Genomic DNA, 19,942 nt, shown 5'->3' with positions numbered 1-19,942 from the left:
GTGTGTACCGACTAATGTTGCCTTGAGCACTGAGAAATGTCATATGATGATGACTGAGGGGATCATGCTTGGGCACTGCATTTCTACTGATGAAATCAAGGTAGACCTTGTAAAAATAGAGGTAATTCTAAAAATCCCAACCCCCAAAATGCAAAAAGAGGTACATAGTTTCTTGGGGCATTCAAGGTACTATAGGATATTTATAGAAAAATTTTCAAAAATTGCATCGCCATTATTTTCCTTGCTCATGAAGGATGTTGATTTCTTGTGGACGGGGAAGTGTGAGTGGGCCTTCTTAAACCTAAAATGTTGTGTTTCAGCAACTTCGGTCTTGCAAGGACCTAATTGGGAACTATCGTTTCACATAGCTACAGATGCAACGGATATTGTTGGAGGTGTTGTTTTGGGCCAACTGGAGGATAAGAAACCTTATGATATTTACTACATAAGAAAAAATCGAACCTCGGTTGAGCTCAAATACATAGTGACTGAGAAGGATTTCTTATCAGTGGTGCATGTTATTAGTGTTGGTATCTTCATCCCTCCATCAGTGATCAAAATTCTCTTGTTGCATTGCATTTTAGGTGTCATCTGATCAGTTTCATTCCATTAGGATCATGGATCATCTGATGGCAGTGGAATATTATTAATTTTCCCTCATGGTCTTTACCTGCTAGCCCATTTTTATACATTCAGGTCATTTATAGTCATTTTTTGTCTTTACATCTGCAAAAGTCATTTTTAGGGTTTTAGGTCTCATTAGGTCTAGGGTTTTGTCAATAAAGTCTTGTAAAAGCTCAATAATGGTCAGCAGGCACATGAGGAGGTCAAATAAAGTCTCAGCAACAAAAATTTCAATAATCACATGCTCAGTGATTGATTTTTCCTTAAAACCCTGTTTTGGGGAAAAATAGAGTTTTACTGTTTTATGTATAAAAATTTCATGTAATTTCATTTTTCCTATATGTAATAAGTCCGAGATGTAGCCCTGGTCACCTTGACAAGCTCTTGCACTCCAGATCCTACAAAAAGTCCAAAATTCAAAGCATTAGTCCATAAAAGGCAAAATGCAAGTCAAACTACCAAAACAGAGTTTTAAAAGACAAGTGAAAAACAAACATTAGAAAGTAGTTTATTTTTAAGTGAAAAATTAAAGTCCTAGGTATATAAAGTCTTTTTCATGTTGAAGAAGTTCATTTGTGTCCAAAGAGTGAAAGAGAACAATAGCCAAGTCGTTTTTAGGCAAAGAAGGCGATTTGCAGCAAAAACTGTGAAAGTTCTTGAGGCGTGGCACACTAGTGGGGCACGGCGCACCAGTCTTCCTAGCTTGAACTTCACTCAAATTGCCTCCTCCAAGCTCCAAACCATGCAAACTTCATTTCACAAGTGAGTTTAACATTCCTAAGTGCCATTGCAAGGGTTTTAGTCAGTTTTCATGGTGTTCCAATAGGTGAAAAATAAAACCCTAGTTTGTTCACAATCATATTGAAAATTTGCCTAGGGTTTGCAAAATTGCCATTTTTTGTTGTCTTATTCTTTTCTACCATTTTCAAATCCCCTCACTAAATTTCCCTCATTCATTTTGCCTCCCCTTTCTCATGCACACTCATTCATTCCCTTATCCCCAAAACTAAAAACCCTAATACCTAATCCCACTACTACTAAACCCTAATTGACATCTCTAAACCCTAATCCTCATTACCCTAACCCTATCACTTCCCAAAAAACTCTACAGTTAGTAGAAAAATCCCACATTCATAGTCCCCATCATCAATCCCTTTCATTTGAACAACAAACACCTATTGTTGATATAAAATCTCTTCATACTCATCATAGAACATCAAACAGTGGCAAACATGGAGACAGATTCACCTTATGAAAGAGATGAAGAAATAGAAAGCGATTCCTCCCAAGAAATTCATGCACCAAGGAAACCTCATAAGGGAGGAAAACACATCCGGGAGGAGCCCACAACACTTACTGAGCTATTGGCTTGCCCTCTTGCTGTAGCATGTTTCGAGCATCAATCTTGCTACCAGTTTTGTGAGATGGTGGAAATAGTCAAATACCACCATGAGCTTGCTAGATTGTTTTTCCTCCATATTCACAATGGTCAGGTCAATTTGGCAGGTGTTACATTCACTTTGACACCTGAAACTATATCTGAAGCAACAGGTATTCCAAATGTAGGTGAATAGTGGAACAAGGGACAGCTGGTGGACAAAGAGCATTATGAGCCTTATATCAAGGCTAGCTTTCAGAGGAATATCAGTAGGGTCTTCCCTTTCAAATACCTACAGGATACATATGCTTCCCTTATGAAACTCATAATTAAATATTTCAGCTGTGAAGGCAACTTTTCTCGCCTATACACCTATCATGTCAGATTATTAATTCATTTCACTAGAGTGAGGATGATGAAAATCCCCTATTTCATATGCCGGAATATTGAGAAAATGACCACATTGGTGCAAAGGAAACCTCCTCATCAGCAGTACAACAACATCTATCATTTTGCATTGATCAAAATTGTGGTTTTGCATCAGTTGAGTTTACTGAATGTTTCATGGGATGATTTCATTTCACATGAGGTCTTCACAAGCCCTCAAGTGACACCATTAGTTTTTCATGAGGCAGGAGGGCCTTCACATCAACAAGAGGTGCATGAGACTCAAACCACCAGTGTGCCAGTGTTTGTCACTTACCAAAAGGGCACAAGGAGATTATTTGCAGCAGCCAAATGAGTATTATCTCCACCCGGGGTGGAAGGGGTCTCGTTTCCTTCAACATAAGAGAAGGTACAGGACAAAGGTAAACAACCATTGCATGATGAGGGGTCTTCTGAAGGTCAAGAGAGGGAGTTCATTCTCATTCAGGATGATGACATTGATTTGGGCTCCCAAAGCTCAAAGCTCAAGGAGATCATCGAAGAATAAGAAGCTGACATTCATGGCTTATCTCTCAATCTGGAAAGAGCCAAGTGGGTAATATACTATCTTGAGCAAAGGAACAAACAGTTGGAATACCAGTAGACTATTATGGAGCTGCAAAACATAAGAGAAAACCGGCAAGTAGCCAAGAGGAGGAAAATCAAGTTGACACCACTAGAGCAAGAGATTGAAGCTAATCGTGAATCTTGTCTTGAAAGGGAAAAAATGCACTTGGAGAAGATGCTGTAGAAGGCCAACAAAGAGAAAAAGATGTTGAGGCACATGGCCTATCACTATTTCGCAAGAAACAAAGTTTGCAAAGCAAGAATAAGGACCTTGAAGGCCAAGTTGAGGAAAAGTTTGAGGAGAAAGAAAGAGCAAGACAAGCTCAGGATTTTGGCTAAGGCTGGCTTAGCTCAACATAGCACTTGATACAGGTCACTCAGCCCAAATTTCAAGAAATTTGGCACACTTTTTGTCAATTTTGAATTTTTGAAGCAAAACACAGATTTTTCTGCCTGGTGCGTAGCGCCACCTAGCGCTCGCTTTTGCTAGGGACCTCCTCTAGAGGAAAACTAAACATTTTTGGATTCCTCATGTAAAATTATGAATACCCAGAAATGGCTCGAAATTGTGTCAAGTTTTGAGCTTCCAAAAGGGTAAAAAACACCTCAAAAATGGCCTTTCTGCCCCTTTTTGGCCACACAGGAAGCAGTGTTGGGAGAACTCACTTTTGGAGGGACAAATAGAAACCAAATTCAGAAATTCCACTTGTTCTGGAAATTAGATAGAAAGAAATTTCCAACAAGCCCACTTAGAGTAAATTTGGTGCACGATAAGGCCTCCAAAATCAGCTGCAAAAAGGCGCTATGCATAGAGACAATGGCGCGGTGCACAGGATGGAAAATTGTCATTTTTTGCAAAAAAAACTCTATTTTTCACCTAGTTTTTTCTCAATTTGACTTTCCTCTCTCTCATGGTAAAAATATTTATGTAAATTGATGTAACTTGATGGAACTTGATGTAAAAATGTTGAAAATTTACTCATGGAGGTAGATACATTATGAAAAGGTAGTTTTGAACTGAATGAATCAGTTTCCTAGGATTTAGAGGCAAGCTGTTCCACTGCCTACTTTTCAGTTCTTAGTTTAGATCTTGTTGAAACAGCTCCTAAACTCATGAATTCGACCCCTAAAGCCTAGGATGAGTTGTTTTTTCCCTATATCTACTAGTTTTTTAGTCATTTGTAGAGGTTGGACTCTTGTGAATGCTTTAAGCATTATTGTACATTCATCTTTGTAGTTTGGCAAAGGAATAGACCAGGGTTTGCAGCATTTTGTGGGATTCTTGTGGCAAGTTGATTTAGTATTGTTTTTCCTTCTATAATTCAAGTTTACATGTGTTTATGTATGCCATCATCTCTTTCTGTTTAGCTTAACTAAATGAATCAAGGATAAAGGTAGAATTCATTGATTTTGCAGTGCTCTACCTAGGGTTTGTTTAGTTATTCATGTTTTCAACTGTTTGAAAAGGATCCCTGAGACATTTATGCCCTCTCCAACTTCTCACCAGTCTTAAGACTCTCCATCTCAATTATTTCAAAGTACTAAGCCATTTTCCTACCTCGCCCCACAAAAGCCTTTGCAAGACTGTGTCCATTCCCCATACCCAAATCTTCCTTTCACATTTGAGCCAAAAAATCAAAATTAAATTCAATCAAACTCTTCTAAGCATATACCTAGCCTAAAATTAGTCTTTATATAAGTCATCTCAAGCTTTATTGATCATATTCTTCTGAGATTGACAAGGAGAGAGCCCTCTCCTGACCTGGTAGGGCTAGCTACCAGGTTAAGCGTGGTTTGATATTACCCTTGATCCTGCCTTTCTCAGCCTGAGGTAGATTTAGGCCATAACACATGCCATCAATAAATTCTGACATTACATCACCAAGTATCAAGTATTTGTACATACTGATCATTCTTCCATTCGTTTTTTAATGAATAAGACAATTACAAATGGTAGGATTACACGCTGGTTATTACGGTTACAAGAATTTGATATCACTATTGTAGATAGGCCTGGAAAAGATAACGTAGTAGCTAAATTTCTTTCTAGGTTAACTATTGATGAAACTTGCACTCCCACTAATGATTCTTTCCCTGATGAATATCTTTTTTCTATTTCTACTTACTCACCTTGGTATGTAGATATAGCCAATTATCTTGCTGCAGGTTAGTTTCCACAGTATTTTTCCTCCAAGGAGCAAAGAAAAATCATACAATAAAGTGTTACATATACCTGGATAGATGGGAACCTCTACCACAATGGACCAAATTTACAGCTCAGACGCCATGTTAGAGAAGATGAGGTCTTTGATATCCTTAAAAATATGTCATGAGGAACCCTTTGGAGGACACTTCGCAGACAAACGGAAAGGATACAAAGTCCTTTCAACAGGGTATTGCTGGCTAAAAATATTTCAGGATGCCAAGAATTTTGTGAAGGAATGTGATAGTTGTCAAAGGATGGGCCAACCACTGTAATCAGATGAGATGTCGTTACAACCCCAAATCATCCTAGAACCTTTTGAGAAGTGGGCTCTAGATTTTGTAGGACCAATTAATCCTTCATCTAGACAAAGATCCTACATCTTGGTCTGCACTGGTCAAGTCACAAAATGGGTTGAGGTGAAGGCACTAACTAGAGCCACAGAGAAAGTTGTCTCAAACTTTCTATTTGAAGACATCTTTGTTCTGTTTGGCATACCTAGGGAGATAGTCACAGACGGAGGGCCCCAATTCAAATCTCATAAGATCGAGGAGTTAGTTGAGAAATGTAAAATCCATCACAGAATCACAACACCTTATCATCCACAAGAAAACGGCCAAGTAGAAAGTACTAAAAAATTCGTTGAGGGGATCGTTACTAAGACTGTGGCCAATCATTGAAGAAATTGGGCTGACAAACTTCCAGAAGTGTTATGGGCATACAGGACTACATGGAGGAATACCACTGGATTCTCACCATATGAACTTGTGTATGGTAAGGACCCTTTATTCCCCATTGAATTTGAAATCGAGACACTAAGGACAACATTGCAGGTCAATTTGGATTTGGCTATAGCATAAAGGTAGAGATTGAACTAGCTCAATGAATTGGAGGAGAAACAGTTGGCTACTATCCAGTAAACAGAGATTATCCAATAGTAGAGAGCTAAGTGGCATGACAGATTTATAAAGAAGAAGAAGTTCTAGAAAGGAGATTGGGCTCTCTTATATGACTCAAGGTTTAAAGACTTCAAGGGTAAGCTCTACACCAGATGGCTAGGTCCTTATGAGGTAGATGCGGTCTTTGACAATGGGATTGTAAATTTGGTGAACATTGATAGTGTAATGACACCATTACTCGCAAATGGGCACCGTCTTTGGTTATATCACAAACCTACCTCGAGGGATTCATTTTTCAACATTGTCACAAATTCAGATCTACAGATTATGGGAATAGGGGAAAGCCCCCCTGTGCTGCAAAAAAATTATTTTTTCCAATAAGTGTAACAACTGAAAATCAACTTCGGTTGGCGGTTGTTACACCTTCAAACTAAATAATAATAATAATAATAATCTGGCTATGAAAACTTTTCCCAGGCGCAGACAGACACTTTTGTGGTAGTTTAAAACCACCTGGTGGTGGCTGTTACACACTCTGTAACGACATTTGTTATTTCAAACCATATCTTACGGTATGTGTTGTTACATGATATTTTCTTCTTTATCTTTTTGTAGAAATTAAAATAATATATATCAGTCGTCTTGGATGTTACACTTATATCAAGCGACGAATTTTCAGGAATAAACGAGATATTTTATTGTAATAAGTAGAAGAATATCACAATGATCCTCGTCATCAGAATTGAGTTCACGCATCTCGTTTCCTAAGGCTGGTTCATGCGTCGAGCCGCCCATTAATTCGCCCCACGTCACCCAGGTACGTCATCAAAAACGTAATATTGAATTCATTTTATTTTGTAATTATGGCAACTTAACATGACTATTGATGGCGAGGACGTTTGTCATAATTAAGCTGGGGGGGGGGGGGGGGCGGGGGGGGGAACAAATCATATGGCGACATGATCGTCACATGACTTGTCATCATTAGAAACATCCCGCAATTAAGGCATGATGACCTAGTAGTTATTGTTACTTAATGTTGGTCATACCAAAAAGGGTAAGTGTACCATCGATGAGACCTCGCCATGACTCATCATTAAGGAAAATTCACTGTGTAGTACAAACCATGCATGCCAAATCCCAATCTGAAATCTTCACCTGCACCACCCTACCACCCTACCATTTACCCCTGCTGGATGCACTGAACCACCATTCAGAGTGTTTGGAGAAGATAAAATAGCAATGCAGGCTAAAACATCTCTATTGTTTGTGGACTACCCCGAAGCACTTAAAGGGAAGGATAAGCAGGTGGAACAACACTGAGTTGCATAAGAAATGGGAGGAGCAGCAATACGACATGAGCAAGGGTCCACAAAAGCCTTGAAAGATTGCCCAGAAGCATGCTAGATTTTCAACGATGCAAGCTATTTTGAATTCTTCCAGAGGTTGGAAGGATCAGACGACAGTGTTTCCATGGATTTTGCAAAGAATCTGGAGAGAAACTAGGCAAAGGTCAGAGGGTTGAAGCTGGAGGTCACGGAAGAGGTGTTTGCTAGAGTAACATGATTGCCAGCGGAAGGGAAGAGATGTTTTAATAGTAAGGTCAATTACCCCTCACTGAAAGGGGTTTTCCTCCAAGAAGAAGAGTCACTGGTAAAGATAGGTAGTGCAATTGATAGACTATCACTCCCACAACCATGGGTGGATGTTTCCCTCTACCTCATCAAGTACATTACTTATGGAGGGAGGGCAACAATTGTGTTTAATTATCATTTTCCATTGTTGAACCACCTCTGGCATCAACAACTGATCAACCTTCCTTATTTCTTGCTGGGAAACATTAGGCACATGGTCGCGGCTGTGAAAACAGTTGCACATCTAGAAATGTGTGTTACCAACCATGGCCTTATCAAACTCATTGTGCTAGATGCTTTGAGCCGACATGGCAAGAATTGGGAAGAATTCATGCGGAAAAGGCCCAAGACCACCCATAGAAGGCAAACCGAGACATCTGAGGAAGCTCCAGAGGTGACAAAGGAGCAACCCCAACCCTGAATAGTAAGGGTCTGAAAGACGTCGGTTGATAAACCAATTGGCGATAGGAGGCTGAAGCAGAGGATAAGGGTTAGAGGTCACCCAGAGTCCCCATCCATGTTAAGAAAGAACAAAGAAGCAATAGAGTAGAAGGACGAGAAGCAAGCTCAGCGAGAAGAACATTCTTCACCTAGCAAGAGCGAAACCCAATCCTTACTGTCAAAAATTGAAATTCTAGAGAAATAAATTAGAGAATTGAGGGAACATCTAGCAGAAGGAAAGGCAGAGCCAAGAGCTCCAGGGCTAGATACTTTGGCAGAGGCCATGGACAGGGCTAGAAGGGGAGAAATCCTAGGCACTCTGTGCGTAGCCTGTGCTGAGAAGTTGGTGGCAACAGGATTCAAAGTTTGTGCAGTAGACACCACCTCGAGGGAGACTCAAACTGAAATCTGGAAAGTTGTTACACAAGAACCTATCGAGGACGTTGTTGTTACACAAGAACTAGCAATTGAGACAACACAATCCACAGGAAGTGACCGGGTAATGGATACACATGAGCCCTTGGATGACATTGCTGTTTCATCAAAACCAACAATGGAGGAGGAAGTCAGCCAAGAGAAGGAAGAGATAGATAATATCCATGAGACTATGATCAACACTGCTGCTACACAACCAATAGTGAGGACCAAAGCCAATTCGGAGAAAAATGATGTACAAAAGTCTGTGGATAACACGACTGCTACACAAGAATCAGCAATGAAAATGGAAGTTGACTAGGAAGATAAAGAAACTGTGACAAAATCCACTAACGAAGCCACTGTTACACAATAACCAACAGTTGAAGTGGAACAATTTCGCCCTCAGGAGGATGCTACATCCTCAATTGATAGTGCATGTGGAAGAACGGTGGGTCCTGATGAAGGATGGAATTCTGAGAGATTGTTGTTGTTGCCACAACTGCAAAAGTGGAAGCATCTAGCTCTCTCTCTACAGGAGGGAGTGATTTCACTCGAAATGCATAAAAGAATGATGGATTCCCTGAGAGAAAAATGGCTAGAGGAAGAATGGGAAAGAGAAGAGGAGGCACGAAGGCACAAGGAAGCTATAAAGAAAAAGGATGAAAAATTGTATCAACTGCATCAACAGGTCTCAGACCTGACATTTGATAAGACCAAACTTCGTGACCTTGCTCTAAACCTGCTAGCATGCAGGCGGCCATCCCCATCATACCCTGTGTTCCTATGGGAACATTACTACTTATTTCAATTAAAGGAAGTTTATGAGAATAGGTCCTATTTGTGTTCTTCAACCCGTACCTTTTTGGAAATTTTCCACTCCTCTGACTTTGATGACTAGAGCTTGCTGTGCGAGCTGTTCCTGCACAATATCATGTGTGAATATGTGAGCATGAAGATGGTGGCGAGAGTCCTCTCCTACATGGGGGACTTGTAGTTGCAGGCCTTCCTTTCATTCATGAGGAATCATATTGAGTGGCACCTGGCCAAGAAAACAACAAAAACCAATGAGGAAAGAACAACATTGTGCATCAGGGATGAACCAGGAATGGCTTACAAAATCCGATGAGAGTTTAGACTATTCTTGAGCACCCAGAAATCATAGAAAAATTGGCCGTCTATAGAAAAAGAAACGTGAGGATTTGCCTCAACCTATTTACAAATATTAGGATCCAAGCGCTAACCGGATGTCTCAAGCGCACCGAGGCCTATAGCACAGAGTTACAAGAAGGGGACCCCTTTGAGTACAGGAACTTCATGGCTGCTATTACACGGGTACCGAAATATACTCGGATTGTACAGACATTGGGGGCATTCTGGATTGGCCTTAGGTTCAAATTTCTTTTGATATGGTTGCCATTGGATGCATATCAACCCAATTACCATTTATGTGACTACGAAGAGGAATCTTGGCCATGTTAGTTAATGGCCATTCAAGGATTCATAGTTTCAGGTGATGATACTACTAGTGCCTATAATTTCATAGATTTTCATCGTGGGTACAGTAGAAGGAACTGAGATTCTACATGGGGACATGCAGTTGCTTCAGTCGAAGGAAGATGTTGGGTGTGGTCTTTTACCTATTTTCTGCACATTCTTTCCCCAGTTTTGACCTTTCTGTCCCCCAGGCCCATGACTTTATATGACCAAATTCCTTATTTTCTTACCTTTTTAACCTATTATACTATCATGTTACTTTGTTGTATTTTACCAAATAATACGAGGCTTTATTCCTTTTTGTGGCTAACTGGAAGAGTATTGAAGAATAATTTTGGGAATTACTTCTTTTCAAGTGATGGCTTGCGAGAACAAAGCTATGAAGAAGACAATTGTTACAGGTTGCTACTACACATTAGATGCTATTACAGGTTGCTATTACACATTATATGTTCTTACAAGTTGCTGTTACACATTGGATGTTGTTATAGGATGCTATTACACCACGCGTTGATCTATCGTCACACCAACAGTGTTGTTGCCAGTAATGCCGCGTCATCCCGAACTGTCATTCACTCGATGCTGTTGCGTCGAAGCAGGGAAATGTGGGTATTCCACATAACATCTGTCAACAGTAGGGATTATTTATTTTTGAAGCAACAAGACTCAAGAAATTGCAATCATAACTGATGGATATTTGTATTTAGCAATAGGTTTTAACTACTTTTATTTTTGATCAGCATGAGAATCATGAGATTCTCATGACTGATCTGTTTCTAATTTTGGGTTGTAATAACTATAAAATACTTGATTTTCCATGTAAAAGGATACGACATATAGAGAATTATTGTTACTCTACTTCTGTAATTCTGAAATTATTTTTAATATCAATCAGCACAGTGATGCTGTTACTATTCTTCAACTGATTCATTAATCACTTTTGTGTTCTTCTTGTGCCCTATTGAGGAGGAAGGGCCCTCCCCTTTGGTACGGATTGCAGTTATATAGGTAGTGTGCATTCTAGTTTAGTTAATTGATTTATGGTTTCTCGCTGTGTTGTAGAAATCGTGGAATACATTTGTTGTCGTTTCTATTTATATTATGCTCTTACACTGAGTTAATCAACATAATGGTAGTAACTAGCTGGAGTAGATATTAGTTCCTGTGTGGCGCGCCTTTACTTTGATAACTGCGAGTTGTGATCTAATTATGTAGAGTGTTTTTATGTCTAACGCACATGATTTGATTCAGCAATTTAGATCAGCGACATCTTTTATAGTTTTCTGCATTTTCTTATGCTTGGTTGGAGTGTGTCGGCATAGATAGTACGAACTCAATTGAAACAGCAAGACCTACCCTGGGTTGACAATGAATGTTGTAGTCTTAATCAATTAAGATTGATTAAAACACCACTACAATAGCCTACCATTGGCCCGAGGTACAGTTAGGTTGTCCCATCAAATTTCCCAGTCAACCTGTCAAGTCATCGTACGGACTGTCCATTCAACAGTCTTGCACACAACCTGCAAAAATTTTACCTGTATGGAAAAATGATCAGAATGAAATATCAGGAGCATACGATATTAGTTTTGAGTGATTCAAATTGTGTTATATTCAGGTCAACAAGCTCTAGGCTTTGCCACTAATTTTGAGCACTTTTAAATGCTTTGAAATTTAAGAACTTTATCGATCTCTTGGACCACTCCTACCCACTAGAAGCTTTTGGACCTCCAAAATACTATTTTTAGCTAACAAAAAGATGAGGGTATAGTTCCCTCACAGTTCCAATCTCCATCCATTTGGATTTTCTTGGATTTGTAGCTTTGAGCCCCACACGAAGGTACTCCACGTTCCCTCTTCTTGAAGTTCTTGTTTTTTGTCAAGGATAATATCCTACTGCAATTCTTCAAGAAATTTAGGAGAGAAATCTTCTATTGAAGTAATCTGAACATTCTCTCCTGGATCTTCAATCAAAGGAGGCTCATATAATCTCAAATTCACAACATTAAAAAATACATACATTTGCATATATGGAGGTAAATCCAACCAGAAGTTATTACCAATGTTTTCTAAAATATTAAAAGGTCCATGCCTTATTGGTTTCAGTTGTTTACCTTCTTCTTTAAGCTTTTCCTTGTTAATGTAAATTCAGACTTCATATCCAACCTGAAAAACTGTCGTCAACACAATTCTTATCATGCCTTCTATTGTACTTCGCTTGAATCTTTTCCAACTGCTCTTGACCCATCTGATGCACCAATTGAACTTTTCCAATGAATCGCTTGGCCTTATCAATGTCACTATGTCCATCAATAGCAAAAACTTTCCCAAAGATAAAATCTAAAGGAGATTTTGGTATGTATCTAAAGCATGCCTCAAATGGATGTGTTTGAGTCGATGAATGATTTTCCCAGTTGTAAGCATGCTGAATGTAGTGTAAGTGTTGATCCCAAAGATTAGGAGTTTTGTTGCAATAGCCATGAAGAATATCTACTACCATTATGTTCAGCACTTCTGTCTCACCATCGGTTTGTGAATGGAGTGTTGCACTCTTCTTCAACTTGGTGTCCATGAGTCCCCATAAGGTTGACCAAAATTTCCCAAAAAACGAGAATATTGATAAAAAATAATAGATGTGGGCAACCTAAAATGGACCCATACATTTTGAAAGGACATTTTTTCACTCTGTTTAGCTATAACCTGCTTCTTACAAGGCATCAAAAAACACATTTTATTGAAATGATCCACCACAACATAAAGATAATCATCATTTTTCATGGACATAGGTAGCCCTCCTACAAAGTCCATAGAAACACTTTCCCAAGGACGTAAAGGAACTATAAGTGGAGTATACAATCCTAACTTTATATTGCTAGGCTTACTAGTAGCACACAAAGAACATCCTCTTACATATCGTGACACACTTTCATTCATATGAGGCCAATAACAATACCTTTGTAATTGTGCCACCGTCTTGCCTACATGAAAATGGTTAGAAATGAAAAAATTATGCGCTTCCTTTATGATGTCGACTCTTTCACCCTATGGAATACATAGCTTTCCAAGATGATACACCATTTTATCATGAAAATGGTAATCTAATTCCTCTATTCGGTTTCCTTAACACAAAGTTGCATATAAATCCTTAAAATCTTCATCTAAAACATATTGTGCAACATAGCTCTCATGCACGATAGAATTATGCTTAAGAATAACTGATGCACTAACAATTGGTCTAGATATAATATCAGCAACTTTGTTATAGATACCTTTATTATACCTTATCACCAAGTGGAATTTCTGCAAGAAACTGATCCATTTGAAATTCCTCGCTTGTTGTAGCTTGATTTATGATTGCAATTATTACAAGGGTTGATGATCAGTGTGAATGATAGTTTCTTTTCCCATTAAATAATGTCTCCATTTTTTCACACTTTGCATCGAAGTATGCAATTATTTTTCATATGTAGGATAGTTAACTACTGCACCATGTTGGGAATCACAACTATCGATACACCAAAGCCCACAGGTGTTAGTCAACAATCACATCGCCATAGATAAGGATTCACGAGAGGCAGTTAGTGGATGTCGCAAAAAAAATGGGGAGAATTGTTTTATCCAATGTACAACAATTTCTCCCCCAACGCGAGCTGGGTGTGTATTGAAATCGTGACCCATGCTCTAATATCACTTGTTTGGAATCACGATTACCGTTAGATGAAAACCTCCATGTGTTAGTCAACGATTTCATTGCTAGAGCTAAGGATCCATGAGAGGCGGTTAGTCCATGTTGTGAAACAGACGGGGAGTGTTGGTTTATCCAATGTCCAACAAACCATTAAAAGTTTCAGAATGGTAACAAATGTACTTACCATGTTGCATCAAGATCACTCCCATAGCATAGTAACTTGCATCAGTTTGCATCTCAAATGGTTGTCTTAAATTAGGAAGTGCAAGAGTTGGTGTTGTACAGATTCTCTTTTTCAATGAATCGAAGGCTTTCTGCTACTTGCCTCCCCACTGAAAAACCTATTTCACACTTTTCAAGGCATGTAATGGAGATATAATTGATTAGAATTTAGAAATTAACTTTCTCCAATATTGAGTTGCTCCCAAAAAGCTCCTAACCTCTGTTACATTATTGGGTTTAGGCCAATCCACAATGACTTTGACCTTTGAGGGATCTATCTTCAATTCACCCCCTCCAACAATATGACCCAAATATACTAACGAGGTTTTTCAAAATTCACATTTAGACATATTTAAAATCACCTTTTCTTTCTTTAAGACATCTAAGACTTTCCTAGCATGCTTGACATACTCTTCACAAGTCTTGTTGTAAATCGTTATGTCATCTAAGTAGACTATCAAAAATTCATCAAGAAAAGGTCTTAAGACATCATTCATAACTCTCATGAATGTTGTAGGAGCATTACAAAGCCCAAATGTCATAACCAATCATTCAAGCAAACATTGGTTTGTTTTGAAATTTTCCTTCCATATGTCTCCTTCAGCAATCCTAATATGATGAGAACCACTCCTTAAGTCCAAATTAGTGAAATAAACAACATCTTTAAACTGATCAAGTAAATCATCAATTTGAGGAAGAGGGTAACGATTATTTACCATGATCTTATTCAAGGCTCTGAAATCCACACACATGCACCATGCACCATATTTCTTTGGTACTAAAACAATTGCAGACCTGCATGGTTATGTGCTTGGTCTGATGACCCCTTTATCAAGAAACTCTTGGATTTGTTACCTGATTTATGCATTGTCCATGACTGACATCCTACACATGCCAATATTTGGAAGAGGAGAGTCTTGCAGAAATTGGATCTCATGTTAGATTCCTCTTTTAGGAGGCAATCCTTTAGGTTCCTGAAACATCTTATCATAGGTGTTAACAACCTCAATCAAATCAGATTTTAATCTTTCATCACATCCTTGGAATGCTTCATTTTCAACATTCTCTTTGGTTTTTATCATCAAGAGTACAAAATAGTTACTATCATTAACAAGCCTTTTCATTTGTCTACCATTTACAAGTGATAAGTTCAACTTCTTTCTATATGCTTTAACAATGTACTCAATATTGTTTTTAAAAAATGATATTTTTTTCTCATGGTGATGAAATATGGCTCTCCTATCATATAGATATGGTCTTCCCAAAACAATACCACAAATTTCAAGTGGAATTACATCAAGCTCTACCTCATCTATAAAGTTAGTAGTGATGGAAAATTTCATTTTACTTCTTTTTGTCACATGCAATTTTGCATTCTCACATATCCATCCTAAAGGATAAGGTTTAGGATGAGGAATGGTTTCCAAGTTTAATTTCTTAACAATGTATTTTGAAATAAGGTTTTCTTTTGATCCACTATCAAGCCAAGTATCTATCTTGGTATGTTTTGAAATGACTCTAATGTGGAAAAACTCTATTCTTTCTTTTTCATGTTGAGTTTCATTGAGGTTACTAGAAGAACTAGTACTTGCAATAGAGTCCTTACCTTTAAATCCCATGGTTGTGATCTTTATTTCATCCTCGGAATCGGATCCTAAATCATGTTATGTAGTTACAATAGTCTTTTGTTTCGCTTTGTTGTTAAATTTTTTGGGTCTCATCTCAGGATGGAGTTTCCAACAGTAGTATTCATCATGTCCTTCTTTTGAACATTGTTTACATGTGAGTTTTTCTCCCTCCATCTTGACTAAAGCATTCTTCTTCCCTTTGCCTTGGAATTTCCCCTTTCCTTTGTCTAAACTCTTGAATGGCTTCTTGCTGCCTTCTTGGGGAACATTCTTTCCTCTTGCTTCTAAATGAGTTGCTTGTACACAAACTTCATCTAGTTTTGTATGGTTAAACATGAGAATTGTGTGTCTCAAATAACTATGTAATCCTCCAATGTATTTTACTAGAGTGTCTTGAGAGGATAAATCTATACCAAATATCAAAGCTCTTTTTCTAAATTCTTGAGTATAGCTTCGCACATTTTTACCCTTAGCTTGTCTAAAGTCTTGCCAATCCATTATAGATTTTTGCATGTAAGCTAATGGAAAAAAATGTCTTCTTATTGCAACAACAAAATTATTCCAAGAGGATAAAACCTTACCACTTTTCTTCATGTCCTGTTGAGTTTTGGCGTCCCACTAAATGAGTGCTACGGTTTCCAACCTAAGAGAAGAAATCTGAATTTTTGTTTCATCATCCTTAATTCTTTGTATCTTGCAATACATTTCAATATGATGAACCCAATTATCTAATTTGTCAACATTTACCTCTGCGTTGTACATAGGAAATTCAAACTATATGTCAAGCTTTAACAAATGAGTTTTACCATGTACCTTTGGATAATTTGGAGGTGTTTTTGAAGGGGTAGAAGTATAAGAATATGAGGATGAGGATGGAGGCGAAAGTGGTGGATTTTCACCATTCCTTCCATTCCCTTTCGGAGGTTTGTCTCCATTTCCTTTAGAGGTTTTGAGCTCTCTCCTTGCAACCTTGAGTTGCTCTCCTCATAAAGAACTTTCACCATTTTAGACATTTCAAAGAAAGGTTTTCTAAACGTTCTTTCATCTTTAGACATTCCTTCATTACCTTCTTCATGTGCCATGACTGCTGAAGCTTGAGATATGCGTGTTCTCCTTGAAAAAAAATGAGACCTTGGCTCCACAGGATCTCCTTCTCTTCTAAGCTTCAACCTTGTAAGAATAAAAAAATACTTGCAAACAAAATCAAACCTTCAAAATAACATTGAGCTCTTATACCAAATTGATCTGTTATACAAACATGAAGGTGATAGGAAAATTTGCAAGTAAAATTTTATGTCTTTTAGGAAATGGATCACTTTGAAAAAACAAATTAAATAATGGTTTTAAAACTCAGTTAACAACATAAAAAAAGAGACAAGTATACCATATCAAAAACACAAGACAAAAAAATGATAAAGGATTTCACCCCTTTCCTGGGCTATATCTCCTGGTCTAGCTTCCAATGTTGGGACTCTTTCATTAAGTGCTAAAATTTGTTTTTACATGGATTACAGTGCTCAAAATGTAAGAATTATGTCTCCAATGGTTCCACAACAGTAAAAAAATCCCAATCTGGGCTCTTGTTGGGCTCAATTTGGCCAAAAATTGAAGAATTTATGCTCTAGAGAAGTTTTTATGCTAATTGCTCTACAAACTTTACTAGCCTGCTAACGTTTCTACGAATTCCGCCATTTCTGGGACCATCGAGCGCCATTTTTTCTCGACGTCGTTGAGATTCATGCCAGTTCAGGTGAAAATTGTTGGGTCGTTTAAATGCCCAATGATGCCCTTCAATGGAAAATCTAGGTGACATGGGGCCATCCACCTAGGGACTGGGGCTAACCACCCACCCCTGTCAACATAGCCCCTCGATTCGTCGGCATATGGTTACATGGCGTCATATAACTCGAGGTCGGTCCCGAAATTTCTTCTCTTGTTTGCTATCTGCCCGATTTGATCGCCTCTGGTTACATGGTATACAATAGGACCTTAAGCTGGGGATATGCCCCAAGACCTTGGTCACACCACCCACGGTCTCATGGGTAGTGTAGTGACCAGGGACAAGGGGCTTAGCCCCATCCCCCTCCCCAAACTTCAAACCACCAAAATTTTAAATACAGGTTCATTTTTATATGGGTTAAGTAACACCCCACGGTTTATTGGTAAGGCATTATACTACAAAGCTTTAGGTCCTACATTTGAATCTAGTCGGGCCTCCGAAAAACCCATATTAAAATTTTAGTTGACCCCCGGGGTGCCACGTGGCAACCCATGATTGGGCCATGTGGTGGCCCATCGTTGGTCCAAATTAAATATGCCATAACCAATCAAATGTACCCATAATTCAAACAATCACATGAGGCCACTTGGCATCTTGTCATTGGCCCAAGGTATAGTCAGCTTATCCAGTCAACCTACCAAATAAACCTACTGAGTCATCGTATGGACTGCCGAGTCAGTAGTCTTACACCCAACCTGCAAAAAATGTACATGTTTGGGAAAACAATCAGAATGTGATATCAGGAGCATATGATATCAGGTTTGAGTGGTTCAAGTTTCATAAATATTTACATTACATTTGACGGTTTTCATTCCACTAATGACACTTGGGATTTAACCTTACATAATGTTCACAAAAATGATACATTTTCCACATATGCCCACGTGGGACAAAAATGGATTGAGTCAACCATACAAGACAACACTAAGACTCAGACGGTTGTGGAAACACTAACTCATCAATCTCCTCTCTGTGATCCTCGGTGACGAACTAATGCCATGCTTGGTAGTGTACAATGGTGTCTGTGTACTCTTTTATGGTGCCTTTCTGGAAATGATCTCTTGCCTCCATTGCTTCCTGGTATACTAATTTGGAACCTCTGTCCAAATTGTCCTGTAACATCTGCAGCTTGGTCCTGAGAAAGGTTGGACCAGTGATGTACATCCGCAAGTTATTTATGCTGACTTACAAATATACACTAATGGCCATGACCATCGACTGATCAAAGTACGCGTCAAGCTATAGTCTAACTTGGTTCTTATCTTTGGCCTCAGTGAGAATAACAATCAATGGGGTGCCATATTTTCTAGCCACTACATCCAATCTCTTGAACATTCGTGCGTATGAAGCCCCAACACTGGTGATGAGCAGCGGGAGTTATTCATAGTTCTGGATCAGACTCCAAATGTGTTCTTTGTCCAACTCTACCTACGGATTCATCATCTTATGCAAGTGAAGCAAGGCTCCCTTGTACCTCATTTTCCATGTATGTACATGATAACCTGCAGAATATATATCTATGAGTGTTTACACTATATTGATGCAGCAATGTTGATGACCATGTAGATGGAAAATTTCCTTGTGCACGATGATGAACCTATTATATAGTCTGTGCATTATTGTCTCAAGAGCCGATACTTTAGTAAGTATGGATTTCTTCATCTCTACTTTGGAGGATCGTGTTTATTGTTCCTCTATTTGTCTGGCTTCTTGCAACTCCTTAGCCATGCACTCATTTTCTACTATCAAGAACTTAACAGTTGAGCTTGTGGCTTCATTATAAGCCTTTGTAGAATCAGAAAAAATAGCTAGATGTATTCGTACATCTGACATAATCAGCCGCTCTTTAAAATGTGCAGGTGTTGCATGCTCGTCCGGGTTGCACACTCTATATTCTTGTACAACTATGTGTTGTGACTCATGAAAGGTTATGTTGTACACATCTGTTCCTAGATTATCCTCAAGGAGAATGGTATCCCCTTGTTCACTCGAGAATTTCTCTACTGTTGGAGGTGGTGAAGCCTGTGGTGTGACCTTGTTTTATTTTAGCATGAGTTTGGTATCTTGATCATGTTCTGGATGTTCCATCTCCATATCCCTTTGTTCTACTATCGGTTCATCCTACGGACCAACTTCCAGTTCTTGCGGCTACTCACCCTATTCCTCATTTGTTGCTGGTTCAGATTATTCAACCTGTATTAGTGTAGTTTGTGCAGTTTGTGTGCCTTGCACTTCCTCTTGTTCCTATTCATGTTGTGCTTCCTTCTCTCTTCTACGCAACTCTTGTTCTTCTTTGAGCTTCCATTGTACTTCCTGCAACTTCCTTTTTGATTCTTCCAGTATTTTCTTCTCCCTCTTTCTTTCTGTTATTCTCCTGTTGTGTTGTCACCTCTTTGCATCTATCTCCAAAGATGATTTTTCGATAAGTTGGTCTTCCTTAAACTTGTAGCTTTGCTCCGTCTCTATGCTTTCGGAAATCTTCCTCTTGCCTTTGTCATGCACATGTTTACTGCTTGCTTCTCTTGTTGTTGCTTCTCCCTA

Source organism: Pinus tabuliformis, chromosome 6, assembly GCF_031772625.1.
Source record: "Pinus tabuliformis cultivar Carrire ecotype Pingquan chromosome 6, CPIR1, whole genome shotgun sequence".
NCBI lineage: Eukaryota > Viridiplantae > Streptophyta > Pinopsida > Pinales > Pinaceae > Pinus > Pinus tabuliformis.
Note: the sequence above shows the minus strand (reverse complement) of the source record.